This window comes from Theropithecus gelada, chromosome 3 (genome assembly GCF_003255815.1).
Source record: "Theropithecus gelada isolate Dixy chromosome 3, Tgel_1.0, whole genome shotgun sequence".
Classification (NCBI taxonomy): domain Eukaryota; kingdom Metazoa; phylum Chordata; class Mammalia; order Primates; family Cercopithecidae; genus Theropithecus; species Theropithecus gelada.
Window position 1 is genome coordinate 65,603,760 of NC_037670.1, and position 22,642 is coordinate 65,626,401.

Genomic DNA, 22,642 nt, shown 5'->3' on the forward strand with positions numbered 1-22,642 from the left:
ATATGGTGAAACCCCGTTTCTACTAAAAATACAAAAATTAGCTGGGCATGGTGGCGCATGCCTGTAGTCCCAGCTACTCAGGAGGCTGAGGCAGGAGAATCACTTGAACCTGGGAGGCGGAGGTTGCGGTGAGCCGAGATTGCACCACACTGCACTCCAGGTGACAGAGTGAGACTCCATCTCAAAAAAAAAAAAAAAAAAAAGAAAAGAAAAAATATCCTCTTACGCATCTCAATGTATCATCATGGAAGAGTTTAAAAGGCCAGGCACAACACCAACAACTGTGTCCTTTTTCTCCACGCCCCACCCCCGCCGGAGGAAGTGAACATACTGTTTCTGTTTTTAGTGTTTGAGGTGCTCAAAGTGGCAGAGTACGTCCTGACACTATGGATCTCCAGGCTTTTTGTATAAACTAACTCTGCAGGGTTTCTCCACTTGGAGTCAACTTGATGGTGAAGAAATGCTTGGCTTGGCAAGGAGTGGAAAAGTAAATCGTGATGTCCTCAGCACAGGGCACCTCTTAACTAGACAGTTTCCCGTGTTCTCATTTTCGGTTAGAATAGGTGGGGCAACTCATTTGACAGGAGGAAACTGACTTGTCAGAAGTTCGGGGATGCTCTGCTCTCCCGTGCTTGGGTTCTGGGACACCCATTGGTAGCAGTAGGTCTGTAAGCTGGACCTGGGGACTTGGGCTTGTGGTTCTTTAGTTCTGCAACCTCAGGCAGTTCTGGAAGCTATCACAGTTGGAGGCTGGAAGTCCAAGATCAAGGCTCTGGCAGATTGTCTGGTGAGGGCTGGCTCCTGGTTCATCAAAGGCACCTTCCATCCGTGTCCTCCCATGGCAGAATGGGTGAAGGGTCTTGTGGGGTCCCTTTTTTAAAGGCCTTACCCCCATTCATGCAGAGTCTCCCCTCATGACCTAAGCACCTCCCAAAGGCCTCACCTCCTAATATCATCACCTCGTGGGTGAGGATTTCAACATATGTATTTTGGAGGCACACAGACAGCCCATAGCTGTGGGGGTTCATTTTACCATGAGAAAGGTGTGCTCCGTGCTTGTGAGGGGTGGAGACAGGTGGGCCCTTATTTATCTCTCAGGCCGGGCACCCCCATCCTCCATCCATGGATAGGTGAAGGAAGGAAGATGCTCCTGTTGACACGAGCCCCTGATTCTTCCTGCTCCTCTGAAGGGAGGGAAAGGGACGAGATCCTACCAGGGACTTGGCTGGAGGGGGCTTGGGAGAGCCACCTTAATTTAACACTTTTTTTTTATTCTCCTGTGCACATTCTGTAATGAAACAGCTACTGTTTTGAGCAGGGAAGAAGAAAGAAGCACCCACTGGAGGGTGAATTTTGTAGGGAAAGCATTTTTTATTTGCTTCTCAAAGTCAGGGGGAAGGAACTCCATGACTTCCCACTGTTCCCACTATTCCCCAGAGCAGAGGGAAACAGAGAACAAATGCTGGTTTCTCCAGGGCGGGCAAAAACACCATGCGAAGGATGTCAGAAGTCACCATCTGTTTGTCAGAAGAAGCCCCGAAGTGTGGCAGTTGCAGAATGATACTTCATTGAGAGCCTGAGCCTGCATACCCCAGGGGCCTCCCATGGGTGGGGAGAGGCTGTGTGCCCAGAAACTCTGTAGCCAATGGAGACATTTTGGTTAAACTGGTGGAATAAATGCACTCTCCTCTGTGACCAGTGGACTCTCATTCATCTACTGAGTATCTACTGAGTGTGTGATTTTCATGAGAAACAGCATCGTGTAAAGTACAAAGCAATATTGCTTTTAAGTCCTGCTTCCACCCGACTGGATAACTCCGGCTTTGGACCATCCTGAGGGTCAGGCACTTCACAAATGGCATCTTTGATTATTAACACCACTCTGGGAGGTGGACTCCTTGTCCCCTAGGATGTCACTGGGTCAGTAAGAGCCTGGGTGAATGCCCCCTTACCGAAGGGACTGGAAGCCAGCTCCCCAGCTCTCCAGACTTTCAGGTGCCCCATGCATATATCCTGAGCCCCGGGACCTCATGTACCCGAAAGTCCTCTGCCGGTCTTCCCCCTCCAGCATGGCCCTGGGGAACAGGTAGGAAGATGTTTGCTGGAAAGGTGAGATGCACGTGTGTCTGAACACTTCCCGAGTGTCCCAGAGGGTGAGTGCCCTGGGAGGCACACTGTCCCTTCTGGATGTGGGATGGAGCACAAGCTAGCTGCACAGGGAAAGAGACAGAAGGGAGGTCTTGAGAGGGAGGATTTTCCCAAAGTCTGTGCTTGGGCAGGGCCCAGGTACAAGACTGGTCTCTGGAGACAGTGCCTGAGCCTCCTGCTCCCCAGTGACCAGCATTCCTGACTTTCAACAAGGAGGGAGGGCCAGGCTCAATTTCTGCAGATGAGAGCTGGCAACAACTTGCTGATGTCAGAAATTCCTTAAACTGAAGGCAGTCTTTTTCAATATCAGAGGCAAAGTGCTTTTTTTTTTGAGACACCGTCTTGCACTGTTCCCCAGGGTTGGAGTGCAATGGCACGATCTCGGCTCACTGCAACCTCTGCCTCCTGGGTTCATGTGATTCTCCTGCCTCAGCCTCTCGAGTAGCTGAGATTACAGGCGCCCACCACCACATCTGGTTAATTTTTTTGTATCTTTAGTAGAGACGGGGTTTCACTATGTTGGCCAGACTCATCTCGAACTCCTGACCTCGTGATCTGCCCGCCCCGGCCTCCCAAAGTGTTGGGATTATAGGCATGAGCCACCGCGCTTGGCCACAAAGTACTTTTAGATGTGCTTTAGGTGGCACATAGGAACTCCCTCACACTCAAACACCCTCAAGCCATGGAGCAGTGGGACTGGCCACGTCAGATTTCGTGTCGACGGGCATGTAGTGGGTAGAGGAAAGCTGGGAGTCATCTGCTCAGAGTGTCTGGGGGCCCCAACTGCAGACTAGGAATGGAGAATCAGGGCTGGATCCTGCCAGGGCAGGGGCTCTGTGAGCACACGTCAGAGGGACTAAGGATTTGGACTCTCCACCCCTCCCTTGGGTTGTCTGGCCAAGGTGTGCTGAGGATTTGGTTTAGATGATGCCTCTGCAGAAACGCCCAGTGGTAATGCGTGTTCTCATCTCTGAATCACAGGCTTGTCCCATCCAAGGTCATGGTCATCTTGACTCCTTGATTAGGTGGAGATTGAAGCCTTCTCTGTTGTTGACTTACTCTTTTCCCTTTTATAGTAAATAAAGGAAAGTATTTAGAGACTATGTGTTCTCTCTAAAGGTCAACCAGTGACAGCCTGTTAGATCCTGTCTCTCCACCACACAAAACTCCCGAGTCTCCCATCTCACGACGTGTAAGCTGAGACCTTTACCCTTCCTAATAACTGGCTCCCAGGCCTCCCATTGCCTCTCTGAGACTGTCTCCTGCTATTCTCCTTCTCCTCCTCCACCAAGTGGGGAGGTACTTTGAGACCACATAGGCTTTCAGCATGTGCGGTCATTTACTTCTATCAGTAGGGACTCAAAGACTCTTGGATTCGTATTGTATTCAAGGGGTCGTAATCCAATATTATCACTATTTTGATGTCCAAGTCATTTATAGTTTGCCTGGTGGGTGGGAGCCTCTACGGGCTGGCCCCTGTGTCTTTTTGTTACATACCCATTGTTCTGTAGTGCTCTCTTACTTTCTGGCCAAAGAGAAGAGATTTCAGGCTCATTGGGGGTGACTCCAATGACATCTTTGATTATTAACACCACTCTGGGAGGTGGACTCCTTGTCCCCTAGGATGTCGCTGGGTCAGTAAGAGCCTGGGTGAAAGCCCCCTCACCGCAGGGACTGGAAGCCAGCTCCCCCCGCTCCAAGGACAGAGCTGGGAGTATCTCTGTGTGTGTGTGTGTGTGTGCACTGGTGCGTATATACACATTCACATCTACTTTGATTTCTAGATGTATCTACATCTCTAGATTGGAAACTGTGAGCCACACCAATATCTGATTCTTGTCTTCCAACACAGGGCTTACTATAATGCTCCCCTTTCTAGACTAGCAAGCTCCTCCCCAATGGAAAGGAAGGTGGCTCCCATTTTTCTTCTCACAGATCCTTATGCTCAATCTTTCTGTGCATAACCAATCTTCTGTCACCTCTCCACTGCTATGGCCATCCTCTCCCCTGTACATTTATCTGTGTTTCTAGGGCTGTTGCCCGAGGCTGAGGTTCTCTTACCTAGAGTTTCCATGTCCACTCCTGCTTTCTCCTGAGTGTCCTCCCAGGGCTGCCAGGGAGTCCTCCAGGATGAACATGCACCTGTGATGCTTTTTCCTTTTTGCCAGTTAGAGCCCCCTGTGACCTTGGAGTCCAGCCCAGCTCAGTACCAGGGCCTCCTCCCTTGTCACTGCTTTGTGCAATTCTGCTCACCACCCTGTCTTGCTTCTTGAGCCCTGTCTACCCTCAGCGTCCCAACACAGCTGTGCATTAGCCACCCAGCCTTTGGCCAGTTCACCAACAACATGGTGCCTTACCACCTTTGACTCTCCTCACCTCTTTTCCTGTCTGGAAAGTGCCTGCTTCTGCTTCAAGTCACAGCCCACTCGCCGAGTTCTTTCTATGATCTGGGGACTCCGTGCCCCCTCTTAATGCTGTGTGTAGATCATCCCTCTGGGAGGGGCGGGGTGAGCCAGCCGCTGTATTTCCTCTGACACCAAGCACACACGCTGCTCACATATCTGTGGGTGAATGCATGATCGTGTGTGGGAATGGACGCATAGGAGCAGCCTCCAGTTTCCAATGACAAAACAGAGGCATGAGTGGCCCCTCAGCTCTCTCCCAGGGAACCTTGTACTTGGTGTTAAAGTCTGACTCATGGAAGGGCTCATGTCCCCAGTTCCAGCTGGGTTTCCAATCCAGGTTGAGATGTAGCCTCTCTTCCTGATGCCTGGTTTGCTGATGTCTGCCTTAGCTGTCTGGAATCCATCCTCCCAGGGAAGAACCTCGTTTTGTTCCTGGGAACCAGGTGCAGTCAGAAGCTAGGGTGAGACAACCTGGCCAGTAAAAAGCACAGAGGACTGTGGCAAAGCATGAAGAAAATCGGAAGCTGGGTAGCAGCATAGAGCTCACTATGGCCTTAAGATGGAGTGAGGCCAGTCTGCCACCCAAGTTTTGAGGTGAGGGTCTGTGCCTGGAGGAGTTGACCCCCACCTGCCCTGGCTTCTGAGTCCCTTTGTATCCCCAGACCCTCAGCTACAGCTTACTTCTGGGAGGACTCAGAAGGGTGTGGTCTGAGACAGGCAGTGAACACCAGTGTTGATGCGGTAGAAATACAGCAAAGCAGAATGTTTTCATTCCTGCACCAGTGTTTATTGCTCCTGCTTGGTGCTGTGTGTGGAAAATCCCAGACAAGGTTAGGACTTCCTATTGGAGGCACAAGACTTATGACCACACTAGAGGGTCAGGGCCCCAACCATCCTTGGGTGGCTCAGCCATGGAGGATGATTAACCAGTCTGGGAGGTCAGATGGGAGGCGGATCTTCAACTGAGCCCAGGACAGTGGTTTTCAGCCAGCAAGGAGAATGGGAGAAGCCCCAGGTGAGCCCAAGGGCGCAAAGCAGAAGGACCCTGGAGTGTAAGAGCCTAGATTGCAAGCCTGGCAGGAGGAGGTCAGAGGGGGGCAGGGAGAGGGGCTGGAGAGGTGGCCTGCTGGAGAATTTGGATTGGCCTTAGGATTGAGCAGTTTCTTGCCAGTGAAAAATCAGTTTGTTGTCCTCACTCGGGAGGTTTATCACATGCATGTTATTTGTTACTAGTAATGAAGTATGGGAGTTTTCTGAATGGCTACCCTTTTAAATAAGTAAGAGCAGATTCAGGGTATCCCTGTAATAAAAAGCCACCTTCACCTATTTGCCTTCCACTCTGGCTTGCATGGGCAGTGGGCTGGCCTGTCCTCCTGACCATTGTTCCTGGGTGGACCCCAGAGAGTGTGAATCCTGGTACTCAGGTTGGAGGAGTTTTATCCTGCTGGGAGCTATCTGTTCATTGCTGAATTCAGATTTCTTCGGCCGGTTCCCGTGGGCACCGCGGTAAGGGCGGTGGTAGATCCAGCTGACCTCTGGGCGTGTTTGTCTTGGGTAAACCACGACAGCAGCATGTCCTGTTCTTAGCTGTTTGTAGACACTTCTGTGTACCTGGTATTGTGTCAGATGTGAAGGAATCTGGAATGAATATGATACAGATGTGTTCTCAGGGAAAGACATTTGAAAAAACTAAAGTTTGGATACGCTATAGGAAAAAAATGATGAATGAATACAGGAAAATGAAGGAAGGAATGAATATAGAAAAAGGTGAGTAATGATGTCATTTGAAGGACAGGGGGAAATGAGAATGTCTGCTTGTCTGCCAGGTGATGATTTAGTGAGGAATTGGAACCCAGAATGGTGTGTTCTAGGAGGAGGTTTTTTCCTTTGTAGTTGAAAGTTGAAGAGCAGCTTTGCTCTTCTACTGCACAAACGGAAAGATGGATATTTAGTGCCAGAACTTGAGAGGTTAACGTCGGCCAGTTGAATTGATGGCTGGAATTTGCACATATGTCAGCCATAAAGGCCACGACTTAGCCCACCCATACTGCTCCCCACATCCAAGGCATGTGGAGTTGCACGTGGAGTTGTAGATCGGAAGTTGGAGTGTTGGAGCCACAAAGGCTGAGCTCTGGGACACTACCCCTAGGCTGGGCCTGGAGTGAAGGCCGGTAGTAGGAGTACAGGGTTAGCTGGCCTGAGGCTAGAAGGCCCCCTATCCTACTCTGAGGCAGGGATCTCTTCCCCTGCCCCCCACAGACCACAGGCAGTGGCTTCATCTTGAACATGATCTTTTATTTTCAGTCTTGCCACAAAGCTTCTTGTAGACAGCCAAGATCCACTGCCCCGGGAAGGCTGGTGAAGTCCGACAGGCGTTGAAAGGAGGGATCTGCTTGTGGATCTTGCCCACCTCTCCTCCTGGCGTTTCTAAGTGACCCTTCCTTCAGGATCCTGGCTTGTCCATCTTCTTCCATCACCCTGTCATCTTCACCTCCTGAACCTCGGGTTTCTAATTTCCTTCTAAAATCGCAGACCTATAAAGGAAGACAGGACTCGAGATCTGCTGTGAATTTTCCTGATTTGCCAGGAGCAGGACGGCGGGGGTGGGGGTGGGGCGGTGCGGGGGAGGGATGGGCTGTGAGATAGGGAGGGGGGCAGGGAGGTGCAGCCCAGCCCTCAGGTGTGCAAGGCCCCGGGCGGTCCTGTGCTTTGAGCTTTGCTTGAAATCCTCACCTGGTTAGGCGTGTCCTTTGCAAGGCCAGGCTCCTAGTATTTCCTAGTTGAAAAGGCAAATTAGAAAAAAAGCCTTTCTGCCTCGGTGTTTCCCTGTTTTCCACTCCAAATGCCCTGTTTGCCAGTGTAGATTACCAGGGTAGTGCAGATTACTGCTCATTACAGATGCAGAGTTGACTGGATAATAGTTAAGATTTAGAAATTCCGAAAGTCGAAGAGCGTGCCCGGTTTTGATTCTTTTAAGCCCCTCGCCAGCGTTCTCGCAGAGGTTTGAAATCCTAGTAAAGCTGAACCCTGCACCAAGCTCCGCGCGTCCGTAATTCCAGTCAGATGGCGGCTGCAATACCCTGCTCCCTCCGCCTGGAAGGCGTTTCTTCACCCACTTTTCCAGTGTTTGGCGGCTCAGCCTGTGCCTCCGCGCTAGCTCGGAGCTGCGGTTGGGGCGGGCGGGGGAGGGAGGGCTAATTCGTGTCAGATGGAGGGACGCCGTGCGGGACCGTGCTCTCGCGCCTGCCTTTTGTTCCCGGCGTCTGACTTCTGACGGGCAGGAGTGGCCGTGGAGGCGGCGGCGCGCGGCTGGGACCTGGGCCGGCGGCCACGGAGAGCCCTTCGCTCCTCCCGTGTTGGCCATTTGCTGGGACTTGTGTCCGCAGGGAACTCGGGAGGCATCCTCTGCCCCGACCGCCACTGGGGAGGGGTCCTCGCCTGGCCGGGCCGGGCTCCCCGCGGGCGGCAGGGGCGGCCATGCGGCTGCGCGCCCTGACCCCCGGGCCACCGGGAGGGTTCGCGCGCGGAACTCGGGCGCGCCGGCGCCGGCGCCAGGTGAGTGCGGCCCGGAGCTGGGGTGCGGGGCCGGGGGCGCGAGGCACGGGCGCCTTCAGGGCTGCACGCACGTGGGCTGCGCCGGGTGTGCGCTGGTGCCCGTGGACGCTGTGCCGGTGTGTACCCGCTTGTGCTCATGTGTATGCGTGGGCCCTTGTCAGTGCGCGTATGTCGGTGTGTGTTTGTGCACCCCCGTCTGCACGTCCACGCGTGCGTGCTTGTGAGCGCGCGTCTGTGTGTACAGGCATGTGTACGCTGGTCCGTGCCAGAGTCCTGGTGGTTGCGTGTGTACCCTTGTGTGTGTGCGCGCAGGACAAGGAGCGAGAGGGCCAGTGGAGGTTCGCCTAGTGGGAGCGGCTTCTGGTAAGCGTGGAAGAGGGTCCAGGCTTAGCTCTTTCCAACCCAACAGCCTCTTGAAAAGGCTTCTTGGTTTCCTTTCCCTGCAATGGAATTGGGATTCTGGCCATTACACAGACCTGCTGTCCCTCGCGTGTTTCTTGCAAAGGTAAAGGGCATTTTAGCTCTTCAATAATGTGGGGGATGCGCTGGGATGTAGGAATCCTTACAGGTTCCCTGGGGACCGCATGGATTCCAGCGGCGCTCTGCGGTCCACAGGACGGCCCTTCACGGTGTTTGAATTAAACAGAGCCGTCCTGGTTGGCTCCCGCTAGGTTCAGCGCCCTTTCCCTAAGTCTAACAATCAGGAATTTATTGCATTTGTTTTTCTGAAACTTTTGTAAGGCTCTGTGGAGTGAAAAACTGTTAAAATTTCAGCTAGTTACTTGAGGTGTACTGCGTTCCCTCTTAAAGTTTAGTGGTCAAACGCTGCTGCCTGGAAGTGTGGGAACAATATGTGCTGGATGTGGAGGGTGTCCCTCTTGCCCCAGATACTGGCTCCCTGTGGGCTGGGAAATATCCCCGAGGCCCGGAAGTGTTCCTGGCTGTTTAATGTCAGAGTAAAGTTGGGCTGGGAATGTGTTTTTCATCAGTGCCTGCCTCTCTAGAATGCCTCTGAAGGTTTCCCAGGTGCCTGAATGCCCACCTAAATCCTTTTACTACGGTGGAGCTGAATATTTCCTGAAAGGAAAACATAGCAGGGATTGTGCTGATGCAGCTTTGCACTTTTGCGTGTGTAACCATTTTGCCAGGCGACCTTTAGCCGGGAGAACCTATCCGAGAGGTCCCTGCGGTTTTGCATTTCGGCAGAGTGGAGCATTCATGTGGAGCACCTCCCTGTTCAATTTTGCAGAGATTTTTCTTTCTGAAAAGAGACCTCACAATCAAGACCAGCACTAATTACTGTGTCCCCCTCAGGGAGTCCTTGTGGAACCAGCAGCCTGCTTTCTACCCTTCCAACATTTTGTTCCTAACAATTAAGTGCAATTTAGATTCCTGAACTGAGCCTGCTAAATACTTCAGCATTGCTGCCTCCTCTCCCCCTTTGGGAGAAATGAAAGCACAGTATCAGGTGAAAACAAGGGCAGTCTAATCCCGTCTGGTCTCATTTCACAATAGAGATGTTATGTACAGATGAAGCGTGAGCAGATGTTATTACACTATCTTAAATGAACTCCTCAGGGATCCAGCAATTCAAATGGCTGAGCCCTCGCAGCAGCGCTTCTGCTGTTTCCCTCTTTAAGTTTTCTAGCTGTGGACCAGTGGGCAAGAAAGCTGCAGAAAACAGTGCCTCTTTCTCCCTGGTTGGAATAAAGGTGTTTGTAAGGAATAAAAGGTCACAGTATCTTTCCTTGGCCCACAGACTGTGGCTAATTCATTTGGTCAACAAATATTAATTGAGGGTCCATGGTCCACTGTCTGCCAGGCGCTGGGCAGGGCCCTAAGAGGACAAAGGGGAAAGAGCCTGGTGTCCTGCATCTAGGAAGTTGCAATCTAGCACAGGAGAGAAGGCGTATACACAAATAACTGCAGTATGAGTGAAAAGTATGTACCAGCTGCTGCATTGCAATAGAGAGATGTGTTTGTTAAGTGTTTGAATGCTACTCTTGTCTGAGCGTGAGACTGGGGCTTGAGGCATATGGGGCCTGAGTCCCATATGCCACATCCATTGCCTGTGTGGTGCTGCATCTTGGTTTTGCATCTCACCATCGCGGTTTGTAGACTAGTGGTGATTACGGTAATGACACAGAAGCACTTGGCTAGTGTTACCAACTGCATAATTAGCAGCATCATTATCCTTTTGCAGAGCATTGAACACACAACCTCTGTTATCAGAAAGGATGCAATCTCTTTGAAAAAACCAGATACCGACATAGTAACAACTACATAATAACAGTGCCTTAAATGTATGTAGATCCTTATAGAATAGTCTGTTATATACAGTGGTGGTTCTGTCTTGGCCGCAAATTGGAATCACGGGATGGAGTTGGGGCTGGGGGGGTTTGACAGCATTCCAGTGTTCTGATTCAACCTCCAGGTGATCTGATTTAATTGGTCTTGGGTGGAGACTGGGTCAGCTGTTTTAAAAACTGCCCCAGTGATTCCTATGAACTGATAGATGGTATAGCATTTGGTCATTTATAATAGCTGTTAAGAGACAGGAGGGGGAGGATATCTTTTCTATTTAAGAGAGGTTGTGACTTGTCCTGGGCCACGGAGCCTGTAGTGTAGGTATCAGAACCTATGTGAAGGTTTCTGCTTGGTTCAGGACACTGTCCTTTCCTTTCCTTTCCTTTTTTTTTTTTTTTTTGAGACAGAGTCTCACTCTGTCAACCCAGGCTGGAATGCAATGGCATAATCTCAGCTCACTGCAGTCCCCGCCTCCCCGGTTCAAGCGATTCTCCTGCCTCAGCCTCCCAAGTAGCTGGGATTACAGGTGCCTGCCACCACGTCTGGCTAATTTTTGTATTTTTAGTAGAGACGGGATTTTGCCGTGTTGGCCAGATTGGTCTTAAACTCCTGAGCTCAGGTGATCCATCCGCCCGCCTCGGCCTCCCAAAGTGCTAGGATTACAGGCATGAGCCACCACACCCGGCCATGAAGTTTTTTATTAGGTGATTGTATTAGTCCATTTTCATGCTGCTAATGAAGACATACCCGAGACTGGGCAATTTATACAGGAAAAAGGGCTTAATGGACTCAGTTCCTCGTGCTGGGAAGGCCTCACAATCATTTTGGAAGGTGAAAGGCACATCTCACATAGCAGCAGGCAAAGAGAGAGAGCTTATGCGGAGAAACTCCCCCTTATAAAACCATCAGATCTCATGAGAATTATTCATTATCAGGAGAACACCACAGGAAAGACCTGCCCCCATGATTCAGTTACCTCCCACTGGGTCCCTCCCACACCACATGGGAATTCAAGATGAGATTTGGGTGGGGACATAGTTAAACCATATCAGTGATTACATGTTTAGGATTGTTAATGTGTTCTTGATGAATCAATCCTTTTATTATTATGAGAGGACTTTCTATATCCTTGGTAATGTTCTTTGATCTGTAGCCTATTTTGTCTAATATAGCCACTCCAACTTCCCTTTGATTAAAGTCAGCAAGGGTACCTCTCTTTTCTAGCTTTGGTCTTAAAAAAAAATGCCCTGGTGTGGGGGCTCACGCCTGTAATCCCAGCACTTTGGGAGGCTGAGGTAGGCGGGTCATGAGGTCAGGAGTTTGAGACCAGCCTCACCAACATGGTGAAACCCTGTCTCTACTAAAAATACAAGAATTAGCCGGGCATGGTGGCAGGCACCTGTAATCCCAGCTACTTGGGAGGCTGAGGCAGAGAACTGCTTGAACCTGGGAGGCAGAGGTTGCAGTGAGCCGAAATTGAGCCACTGCACTCCAGCGTGGGCAACAGAGCAAGACTCTGTCTCAAAAAAAAAAAAAAAAAAATATATATATATATATATATATATATAAAATCTGACAACTTTTGTTGACTTATAATTGAGATATTTAGACTATTTACATAAATATGATTACTAATATGGTAATGTTTGAATCTGTCATCCTGCTACTTGTTTTCTGTTTCTCCTACCTATTATTTGTTCTGCTTTTCTTTTATTTCCTTTTGCCATTTGGATTGAATACTTTTTATTATTTCATTTTATCTCTCTTGTTTGCTTATTACCTATAATTCATGATTTTAGTGGTTGCTCTAGGGTTTATACTATACCTCTGTAACATCATAGGCTACCTTCAAGTGATACTATATCCACTTCATGAATACCACGAGAGCCTTATAATAGTGTTATGGGATCTTTGGGGTGTCCATTTTCTGGCTGGAAACCTCTGTGGCCAGTGGCGTCTTTGCCTTAGTTCTTGTCCTGTGTCCAGGAATAATGAGGTATGCAGACAGGGGAAGGGTGAAGAAGATGAAGATAAGTTTTATTAAGTGTTAAACAGCTTAGAGGAGACCCACAGTGTCGTCCTCTCTGTAGGCAGGTCATCCCGGCCTCTGCTGCTCTCAGCAGAGAGGAGGCCCTGGAGAGGGTAGTTCCTCTCTGCAGCTGGAAGTCCCAATATCTCTGCAGATCTCTGAAGCTCTCAGCAGAGAGGTTAGCTTCTCTGTGCAGCTGGTCTCTTGTGGTCTCCCCATTCTCTCTGTCCTCTCTCTTGCTCTGGCTGAACCCGGAAAAGCCCTTGGAGGAGAGGAAGTGCCTGCTGATTGGTCCATGGGTGGCCATGGGCGGGCTGCAAGAGGCACCATGAGTCCCCATTCCAGTCTGTGGGACCTGCAGCCCGTCCCCAGCCTACAGGCCCTCCCTGGCCTGAAGGTGGGGCCTTACTGAGGACCCACCCCGTCTGCCCAGGACTTTGCCTCCTGCTGCCATTCAAGGCCCTGGAACTCCCCAATCCCGCTCTGAGATCAGAGGTGGGGGGCCAGGAGAGGAGACAAGCCAGGCAGCCAGAACAGACACTCCTGAGCCAGCAGGGATGGGAGGGGGGCTTCCTATGCCCCCAAGGGTGCAGGCCTTAGAGATGCCTGGGTCCTGTGCCTGGGAGGGTGGCTACAGCTGCCTGGACTCAGGGAGCTCCTGCTTGTCCCTGGTTCCTGCCTGCTTGGTGGAGTGGGAGGCCCAGGTCTGCAGCCCTGGATGGCAGCTGCAGCTGTACCCCGGGCGGGGGGCAGATTCTGCCTACTCCTGGCCCCATCCTAGAGCACAGGGAAGTTTGTATCTACAGCTGCAGTTTGGGCTGCTGCAGTGGCACCCAGGGAGTTCCCACGCCAACTCCCATCTCTCTCTCCATGAGAGTGCAGCCCCAGCCACGCCTCCCTGCTGCAGCCAGCGTGATGGTAGCAACCGCTGTCATCAGTAGTATATTTCCTTTTCTTCTTTCCTGAACTTTGTGCCATTTCATCAGAAAATTTACTTTTACGTATGTCATATGTCACATTACACGATTGTTTAAACAGTTAATTATGTTTTGATGAGCTTTAAATAGTAAGAAAAACTCATATGTTTACCTGTGTAATTAGCATTTCTGGTGCTCTTCATTTGTGGGTGTAAAGCCATAATTCCATCTGCCATGTCCTTTTTGCCCAAGCACTGTCTTTAATATGTCGTATGTGTCAGCTGGCATTTATTTATTTATTTTTTGGCTTTATTTGTGTATCTTTTTTTTTTTTTTTTTTACATATTTTAAGAAGTTTTTGGTTCACTTTTATTTTTAAGAGCTATTTTTGTTGGGTACAGAATTCTAGATTGACAGGTTTTCTTTCAGTATTTTGTTTTATTTTATTTTTATTTTTTAACTTTTAGGTTTAGGGTGCATGTGCGGGTTTATTATATGGGTAAGTTGTGTGTGGGGGTTTGGTGTACAGATTATTTCCTCCCCCAGGTAATAAGCATAGTACTCGATGGAGGTGGTTTTTCAGTCTTCACCCTCCTCCCACCCTCCACCCTCAAGTAGGCCTTGGTGTCTGTTCTCTTCTTTGTGTCCATCTTTCGGTATTTTCTATTACACTGCTGTCTTCTCACTTACATTTTTTAGAACAATGAGAAATCTGCTATCCTAATGGTTGATCCCCTGCATGTAACGTGTCTTTTGGCCCCGTGGTTGTTTTTAAGGTTTTTCTCTTTGTTACTGGGTTTAAGCAATTTGATTATTGTATGCCTTATGCCTTGGGGTAGTTCCTGTCACATTTCTTGTGCTAGACATATATATAGACATATATATCTATCTATAGACATATATGTATATATCTGTATATAGACACATATGTATATATCTATATATATAGACACATATATATATATATATTTTTTGAGATAGAGTTTCACTCTCGTTGCCCAGGCTAGAGTGCAATGGTGCGATCTCGGCTCACTGCAACCTCCACCTCCTGGGTTCAAGCGATTCTCCTGCCTTAGCCTCCCAAGTAGCTGGGATTACAGGTGCTACCACTATGCCCGGCTAACTTTTTGTATTTTTAGTAGACACCATGCCTGGCTGATTTTTTTGTATTTGTAGTAGACCGTGTTGGTCAGGCTGGTCTGGAACCCCTGACCTCAGGTGATCCAGCTGCCTCTGCCTCCCAAAGTGCTCGGATTACAGGTGTGAGCCACCGGGCTTGGCCAAGAAATTTCTTGAGTTTCTTGGATCTGTGGGTTTATAATTTTCCTCCTGGTTTGAAAATGTTTCAGCCATTGTTTTTTCAAATATCCCCGCTTCCCTGCCCTTCTCCGTCAAAGTGCCCGTTACACGTATGTTATGTTGTTCAAAGTTCTCCCACAGCTTACTGATGCTTGTTTATTTATTTATTTAGGTTGTCTCATCTCTGTGTGTTTATGTTGGGAGGTTTGTACTGTGATGTCTTCATGTTCATTCACCTGTGCTTCTGCAGGATCTAATCTGCCAGTAATCTCATCTAGTGTATCTTGCATCTCATATTCTTACGTTTTCTTTGATTTGGATCTTTTTATGTTTTTCAGGTCTCTACTTAACTTTCTAGCATACAGAATAGTTATAAGAGCCCTTTTAACATCCTTGCCTGCTAATTCCAACATCTCTGTCAGTTCTGGGGCAGTTTCAGTGGATTGATTTTTTTTTTTTTTTCTTATTATCAGCCATGTTTTCCTGTCTCTGAGTGCCTGATAATTTTAGACTAGATAGTAGACACTGAGAACCTTACCTTGGGGCTAGGTATTTTTGTGCTGGATATTATTTGTATTCCTGCAGGTATTCTTGAGCTTTGTTCTGGGTTGCAGTTAAATTACTTGGGAAGAGTTTGATTCTTTTTGATAGTGGTTTTCTGATAGGGTGGGTAAGACAGGAGGAGTATTTAGTCTAGAGCTAATTATTTCCCCCAGTCTAGAGTTAATTATTCCTCTCTAGTGGGCAAGATCCTTTGTTTTCTATGAAATCCTCTGTGAATTTTGAGGTTTCCTGGTCTATCAAATAGGCACTCTTTCCAGCTCTGTGTGAGCACTGGACACTGTTTCTTCTAATCCTGTCTGGTGGTTCTTTCCCCAGCTTAGGTAGCGTACACATACACGCGCACACACACAGACACGTGTGTGTGTTTGGACTCATCAGTACTCAACTGAAGACTTGAAAGGGACCCTCTGCAGGCAGGTGGGTCTTCAGAGCTCCTTGCAGTTCTCTGTTCTGTGGTACTCTGTCTAGCAAACTCTTGCTGCCTGCTTCTCCCTGGACTCTTAGTGCCTTCTCCCCAACCCAGGCAGTACTCTGGGCTCAACCCGGGGTCTCTCCTCCTTAGCCACGTCCTGGAAACTCACTCAGGGCAGCAATCTAGGGGCAGTTGTGCAGTTTGCTTTGTTTTTTCTTGTCTTTGAGGTATCACCATTCTCCATTTTCTGTGTAGTGCCTTAAAGACATCTTTTCATATATTTTCTACAATTTTTGGTTATTGCAAGTGAGGATAAATCCAGTTCCTGATACTACATCAGATCAAAAGAAGAAGTTTGTAGATGGAGTCTCGTTCTGTCACCCAGGCTGTAGTGCAGTGGCGCAATCTTGGCTCACTGCAACCTCCGCCTCCCGGGTTCAAGTGATTCTCCTGCCCCAGCCTCCCGAGTAGCTGGGACTACAGGCATGTACCACCATGATCAGCTAATTTTTGTATTTTTAGTAGAGATGGGGTTTCACCACATTGGCCAGGCTGGTCTCGAACCCCTGACCTCAGGTGATCAACCGGCCTCAGCCTCCCAAAGTGCTGGGATTACAGGCCTGAGCCACTGTGCCTGGCCGATTATTTTTTTTTAAAAAAATAAAAATGCTATCACATAGCTTAACATTATTTTACCATATCTTCAACACTATATTACTAGCATTTTTCCAGGATTGCGTCTTTATTAACATACATATTTTCAACTTTCTTATAAGTCTTTAGACAGTAAAATGTAAAAATCTTACACATGCAGCTTAATGACTTTAAATACGGGTATCCCTGTGTAACCATCACCCAGAGGGTAATTCAAACACTTTCTCCACCCAGAAAGCCTCCTCTTGCCCTTTGTAGACACTACACACACCCCTCGAGGTAACCATTATTACTTCTATTAAGGTAGACTGCCTGCTTGTGAACAGTCTGTAAATTAGGTCAATCACTGTGTACTCCTGCACCTGGCATCTCTCAGTTAGGGTAATGCTTTTGATGTTCATCCATGTTGTTACACTGGTAGTGGTTTGTGCTTGTATATTCCTGAACAGTATTCCATTGTATGGATATACCATAGTTATTTTTATCTGTTCTTATGATGGACATTTGGGTTATATAAAGCTGTTATGACCATTCTTTCTCTTGTGGACCTAGGCTTTTATTTCTCTTTAGTGTAAATAAGAATGGAATTGCTGAGTCATAGGATAGATGTGTGTTTAAGTTTATAAGAAATTGTCAAACTATTTTCTAAAGTAGTTGTACCATTTATTCCACATTCTAAATACCATTTTGTCTTTTCAAAGAAATTTAATTATTCCAGTGGGTGAGTAATGGCTTCAGTGAATCCATATGGATATTAGGTTCTGATAGAATACACAGTCACATATCGGCAAATAGGTATGATTGGTGCTTACCTCTAAAAGCAAATTGAATTCTTATAAGGTTATCATATAGTGGTGAGCCTTGGCTGTATAAACATGAATAGGTAGCTGAGTGGTTAATTTTCCCAAGTGCTAATGCTTGTAATTGTGTTTGAGAAAGAACCACACGTGTGTCACAGGCTGGACTGTCTCTTCTTCTGCAGAGGAGCTCAGAGAGGCTCAACAGCTTCGTAGTGATTCTGGAACACCTTTGAACCAGGAAAGCCAGTTGACTTCCTCATAACATAATTGTGCTGTTTTGCTAATTAATTTTTCCAGAATAAAAAAAAAAGGGTTGAGAGTCTAGAAGTGTGTGTGGATTACTTGGTCCCAGAAGTGGGTGGCTCTGTGGCTCAAGTCTGGAAGGGAGTGCATTTTCACGTGGTGATGTTGGTTGATGTACTGTTTCTAGGTACTCCATGTGGGGATGAGTTAGGCGAGAGTGAACATCCGTCTAGGACTCTGGAACTGGGAATGCTAACAGGGTATCCATGGGTTGTCTTGGGACCCGAGACACCGAGATGGTTTCTTGTTCTCTGTTCGCTTGGTGAAGTTCCTGTTTTTGCTCTTTACAAATTCCACTAGATTTATTATCTCCCGAAAAGGAAAAGAAGAAAGAAACAAACTATGAGATGAAACGTTGACAATGTCTTCCTTTACTTTTTCAGCCAGAAGAATTAACCTCAAGTCTGCACACTTTTAAGAACAAGGCCTTTAAAAAATCCAAAGTTTGTGGAGTTTGCAAACAAATTATTGACGGTCAAGGTATTTCATGCCGAGGTAAGTCTGTGTTTATGATTCTCTTGCTGATTAATCCAAAGCAAAACAAACAAAAAACAAAACCAAAACTTTTTTTCCGGAGTTTCCGAAAGTTAGATCATGGAATTCCCCTTCTTAGCTTATGTATCCCCCTCCCCCCATCCCCTTACTTAGCAGGGGCCAACCGTATTTACACAGATATGTGCTCATGAGGACATTTTTACAAAAAGAGCAGAGTTCCCCGATGGGAGAGGAGGCAGCAGTTTGTAAATTAATAATTTATTCTGGGGTCTGCTCTGAAGTGTCAATAACTCAGGTTATTTAGTTTGACTTTCAGATCTCTTACTCAAGTTTGCAAATGAAATTTTTCTGTTTTTAGAATTTGAGTTCATTTTGGTATGGCCCCTTTCAGATTCTGTCATTAAACTAAGCCACCAGCTTTGGTACTTGATATTTAGACATCAAGTAATGAATGGAACTTGCCAATTCTTTTTTTGTGACTGCGCATTAATAAATCTAGTAAGAGACGTGTGACTGCAATGAATGTGAGAATGGTGGGGGGCAGGGACTGCTGGGGGGACCAATGGCGTACACCACACAGAGGGAGTCACTAGGAGGACGAGGCCCTTGGAGAGTGCTGGGGCTGCTCTTTGGGGTCATTTCATCTGCAGGGTTGGAGATTTCCTCTAGAAAATGTGCAGAGTCTCAGCCTGTAGGCTTCTGTGCTGTTGGGACCTCCCCCTCAGTGCCTTCCTCCCTGCAGACCCCCAGCAGGTGGTCCCTGATGACCTTTTTAGAGTAGGGTGCCTATGGTGGAAAGATGCATGCAGTCAAACCTTAATGGGTTGAGGATGTGACCAGGGGCCTCTAAGGGGCTCTTGGGATTCTTTTACAGTTCAAAGGCCTGAGCCTACGTGAGAAGACTCAGGTGCCCCTCCTATGATTCGGCCCCTTGGAGAAGTCAGTGCTGAAGAATGTGTTGGATGAGTGCTGGGTACCTGCCACCCTGGTGTCTAAGTAGAAGCCAAAGACCAGGGAGCCATCTGTGTAATTCATCTAGATCTGCATCCAAGGCAGAGAACAGGAGCTATAGTGTACTCTGAGCCAACTGATATGACATCCTGTGATTCAAAACTTTTTTTTTTTTTTTTTTTTTGAGACAGGGTCTCACCTGTCATCCAGGTGGGAGTGCAGTGACGTGATCAGGGCTCACTGCAGCCTTGACCTCCTGGGCCCCAGCCATCCTCCCACCTCACCCTGTCCAGTAGCTGGACTGTAGGCGTGCACCACATGCCCAGTTAATTTTCTTACTTTTTTAGAGACAGAGTATCATTATGTTGTCCAGGCTGGTTTTGAACTCTTGGCCTCAAGTGATTCTCCTGCCTTAGCCTCCCAAAGTGCTGGGATTACAGGTGTGAGCCACTGTGTTTTAAGCCCATATTTGCAAATGGCACTGCACTGGGTGATATCTTGGTCATCTCTGAATGCTGTGGCCTGTCACTGGCCATTCCCCTGCATAACTTGTCCAGTTCAGGAGGGCCATGTCAGCCAAATGTGGTGGCCCTTTGTGTTTGGGGCCTGCAGGTGTAAGGGGATGAGAAATTGACTAGCGTCCTCCATCAAGCTTGCTCTAAGATGTCTGTGGGCAAATATAGTGGCCTCTCTGTGTCCCACATGTCCTACAGGGTCCAGTAGGGGCTTTGTGCCTTTCCAGGAACACGGCAAAAATAGAAACCTAAGGAGTCTCTCCATCTTCGAATGTCATTCTCATAGAAATGCTCATATTTTAAAATTTTGGTCTCTTAACTTTGACTCCCAAGTGTGAAAAGAAGGAAAAGGAAAGTCGTGGTTGAATTGGAACCATGAAACCAGCAACCCAGAGAGTCTGGGAATCAGAGCTCTCAGGGCCTGGTGTTGATCCAAGAGCCCTGGTCCTGTGCCTGTGGAGCCACTGGGCGATGTTGGGAGAGCTGTCATGAGCAGCATGGCACCAGCAGGGACACCGTGGGCTTGCTTGTTCTCGGCTTCCTCACCATGTAATGACGTCTCCGGCAAAGTTGCACAGCCAAAGGTTCCCCATGAACTGACTTCTGCCTGTCAGGTGCTATGTGGGGACAGGTCTGATTTAGGAGCAAAGGCAGAGGTCAGACAGAGCTGGGTCCTGGTCCTGCCCCTGACAGGGGCAAAGTCTCCTCACTCTGGGTCTAGGACTTAAGGTAAGGGCTGTTGCAAGGGCGGAAGACAGTGCACAGCCAGTGTTGTGGTACTTAGTTTTGTTACTGGTGTTGGGATTGCTCTCAAGGGAACCCACTGTGGGTAGCTTCACATGGCTGATGCCGCATGTGTGTTTGGTTAGCCTCTGCATCACACATCCTTGAGGTGTAATCCAGTGAGGGAGCTCCTTAGACACAGAGGCCTTTTGCATGACTTACCACAGTGGCTTGGGCTGCATTGCGTTGGTTATATCGCTTGAGGAGTAATTTTTTCCTTTGTACAAATGAGAACTGAGTTTGCTGAGGAGTTATCTCAGACATCCTTTTTAGTACTTCAGTATTCTGTTCCTGCCATTTAAGTAGTATTGACTATTTTCTTTTTTTGAGACGGAGTCTCGCTTTGTCACCCAGGCTGGAGTGCAGTGGCCGGATCTCAGCTCACTGCAAGCTTCGCCTTCCGGGTTTACGCCATTCTCCTGGCTCAGCCTCCCGAGTAGCTGGGACTACAGGCGCCCGCCACCTCGCCCGGCTAGTTTTTTGTACTTTTTTTAGTAGAGATGGGGTTTCACCGTGTTAGCCAAGATGGTCTCGATCTCCTTACCTCGTGATCCACCCGTCTCGGCCTCCCAAAGTGCTGGTATTACAGGCTTGAGCCACCGCATCCGGCCGACTATTTTCAAAGTAAATAGAACCAATGAAACAGAAGAGCTTGCAGAAAGCCCGGCCTCCAGCTGTGAAACGTCCAAGTGCATCTTGGAAAGCTGGGAGCCTGTCTTCTTTCTTGATCTTGGAGGATCATCGTCTTGGTGCCTTCCCTGGGTTGGGACTTGAGTCTCTTCCTCTGTCCTGCAGTTGCACACACTCAAAAGGGCCAGGGAAGGACCCCAGACTGATCCTCTGGTTCCAAGTGAACTCTGTTTTGTGGCATTTTAAATTTGTGGTGTGTGAAATATTAGGGAGGGGTGAGGAGGCCTGCCAGAAATACTAGGGAGGGGTGAGGAGGCCTGCCAGAGTGGTGTGTATGTGCCTGAGTGTGTGTGAGTGTGTGGGTGCAGTGCATACATGCATGATTGACTTCATGCATATAAGGACATGCAGTGCACACACCTGTGATTCCATGTGTGTGCATGCGTGCATGCATCTGCGTGAATGCATTTGCTTGAGCACACAGATATTCCATGTAGTGAGGGAACATGTGAGAGCATCCCTCCTGTTCAGACCACTTTGTAGAGTTCAGCTGCTCTATGACGTCCATTATCTTATCTTGAGGGAGATAGAGACAGGGAAAACGTGCATGCGCACAGGAGCTGCTTTTGTTCTTGAAAGAGAAGAGAATAAATAGTGCTCTATCTGGACAAGATGTTCAACAGGCTTATCTTGCTGTGTGTCATCTGGTTGTTAAGGAAGATGCAGTAAGGCATGCTCTCTCCAGATAACAGTTTAAATTTCACACTTCTGGCAACATCCAGGCACGCATGAGAACAAGGCCCAGTGTGGTGGCCCTGTGACCCATCTATTGGTTTCTGTTGGTACTGATGCTTTCCCACCTCCTCTTGGAACTCTCTGGAGTTCTGCTTCGGTGTAAGGCAGCGAGATACCTAGAGCGTCACCTCCGAGGATTCGAGGCCTACCTTGGCCTGGAGGACCCCGCATGTACTCAACATGGACAAGCAATAGGGCTGCCAGCACCTCGTGCAGCATTATCTCCTGTCCTGTTTGGCTAATGCTCCTCTACTCCAAGAAACCCAGTGTAGCACTGGTTTTTCTTATTGGTGAAATAGATTCTTGGTCAGTGGAGGTAACAAGGGAAAAAAAAGGCACATACTTTTTTTTATTCCTTGAAGAAAATCACTCATGGACAGCTATGATGTTAGGTGACTTCACCCCTCTTCTCATGCCTGGTTTATCCCTCTCTTCTTCACCTCCTCCTCCCCCACAGCTCACTTTCCACCGCAGGGCCACATTGCTGCTCTCATTGCGTTTTGTAGACTGGTTCCTGTCCAGGGGCAGCCAGGATGCAGGCGTTATGGGCACACAGACACCTGCTCTCCCTGTGTCCCTGTCTGTGGCTCTGGGCCCCTCCGCTGGGATGGGATGTCTTGTCTAGAGGCAGTAGAAAGAGATCAGGATGTGGGTTGAAGTTCTGGGTGTGCCACTCACATCCTGGGCAGTTTTGGACGTTAGGCTTTTGTAAAGCCCATTTTCTCAACCCTAAAATGGGCATGAAAATGCAGACCCAGTGGTGCAGAGTTGGGAGTCAGGGAGGGTTGTACGTGAAAGAGCCTGGTCTGCCAGGCCAGGGAGGCAGGACAGGACCACCGCCTCCCCAGCAGACAGCTGCTTCGTGCTGGCAGGTAGCGCTGCACTGTACTGCACCCTGGATGTTCCCCCTTTTCAGAAGGTGCTGGTTCAGCTTCTCCCCAAAGAGTTGCCCTGAGCTTGCTGGCTGTGAGTGCTGGGGGTGCTGTGGTGAGTTGTGCTGACCTTTCCAGCCTGGGTGCATGCAGTGCAGGCATGTGTGTTCTTGTGTGTGTGTGTCTGAATTCCTCCCTCACTCCTTGC

The 22,642-nt window shown here is 48.5% G+C and overlaps 1 protein-coding gene across 1 annotated transcript in view; it reads left to right on the plus strand.

Moving 5' to 3' along the window:
• The window catches only part of TNS3 (tensin 3), a 308,400-nt gene that overhangs the window by 40,023 nt on the left and 245,735 nt on the right, over nt 1-22,642 (plus strand). Inside the window, exon 2 of the mRNA XM_025379057.1 lies at nt 17,777-17,888. The gene's annotated coding sequence lies outside the window, so the exon portion shown is untranslated. The remainder of the gene's footprint in view (nt 1-17,776; nt 17,889-22,642) is intronic.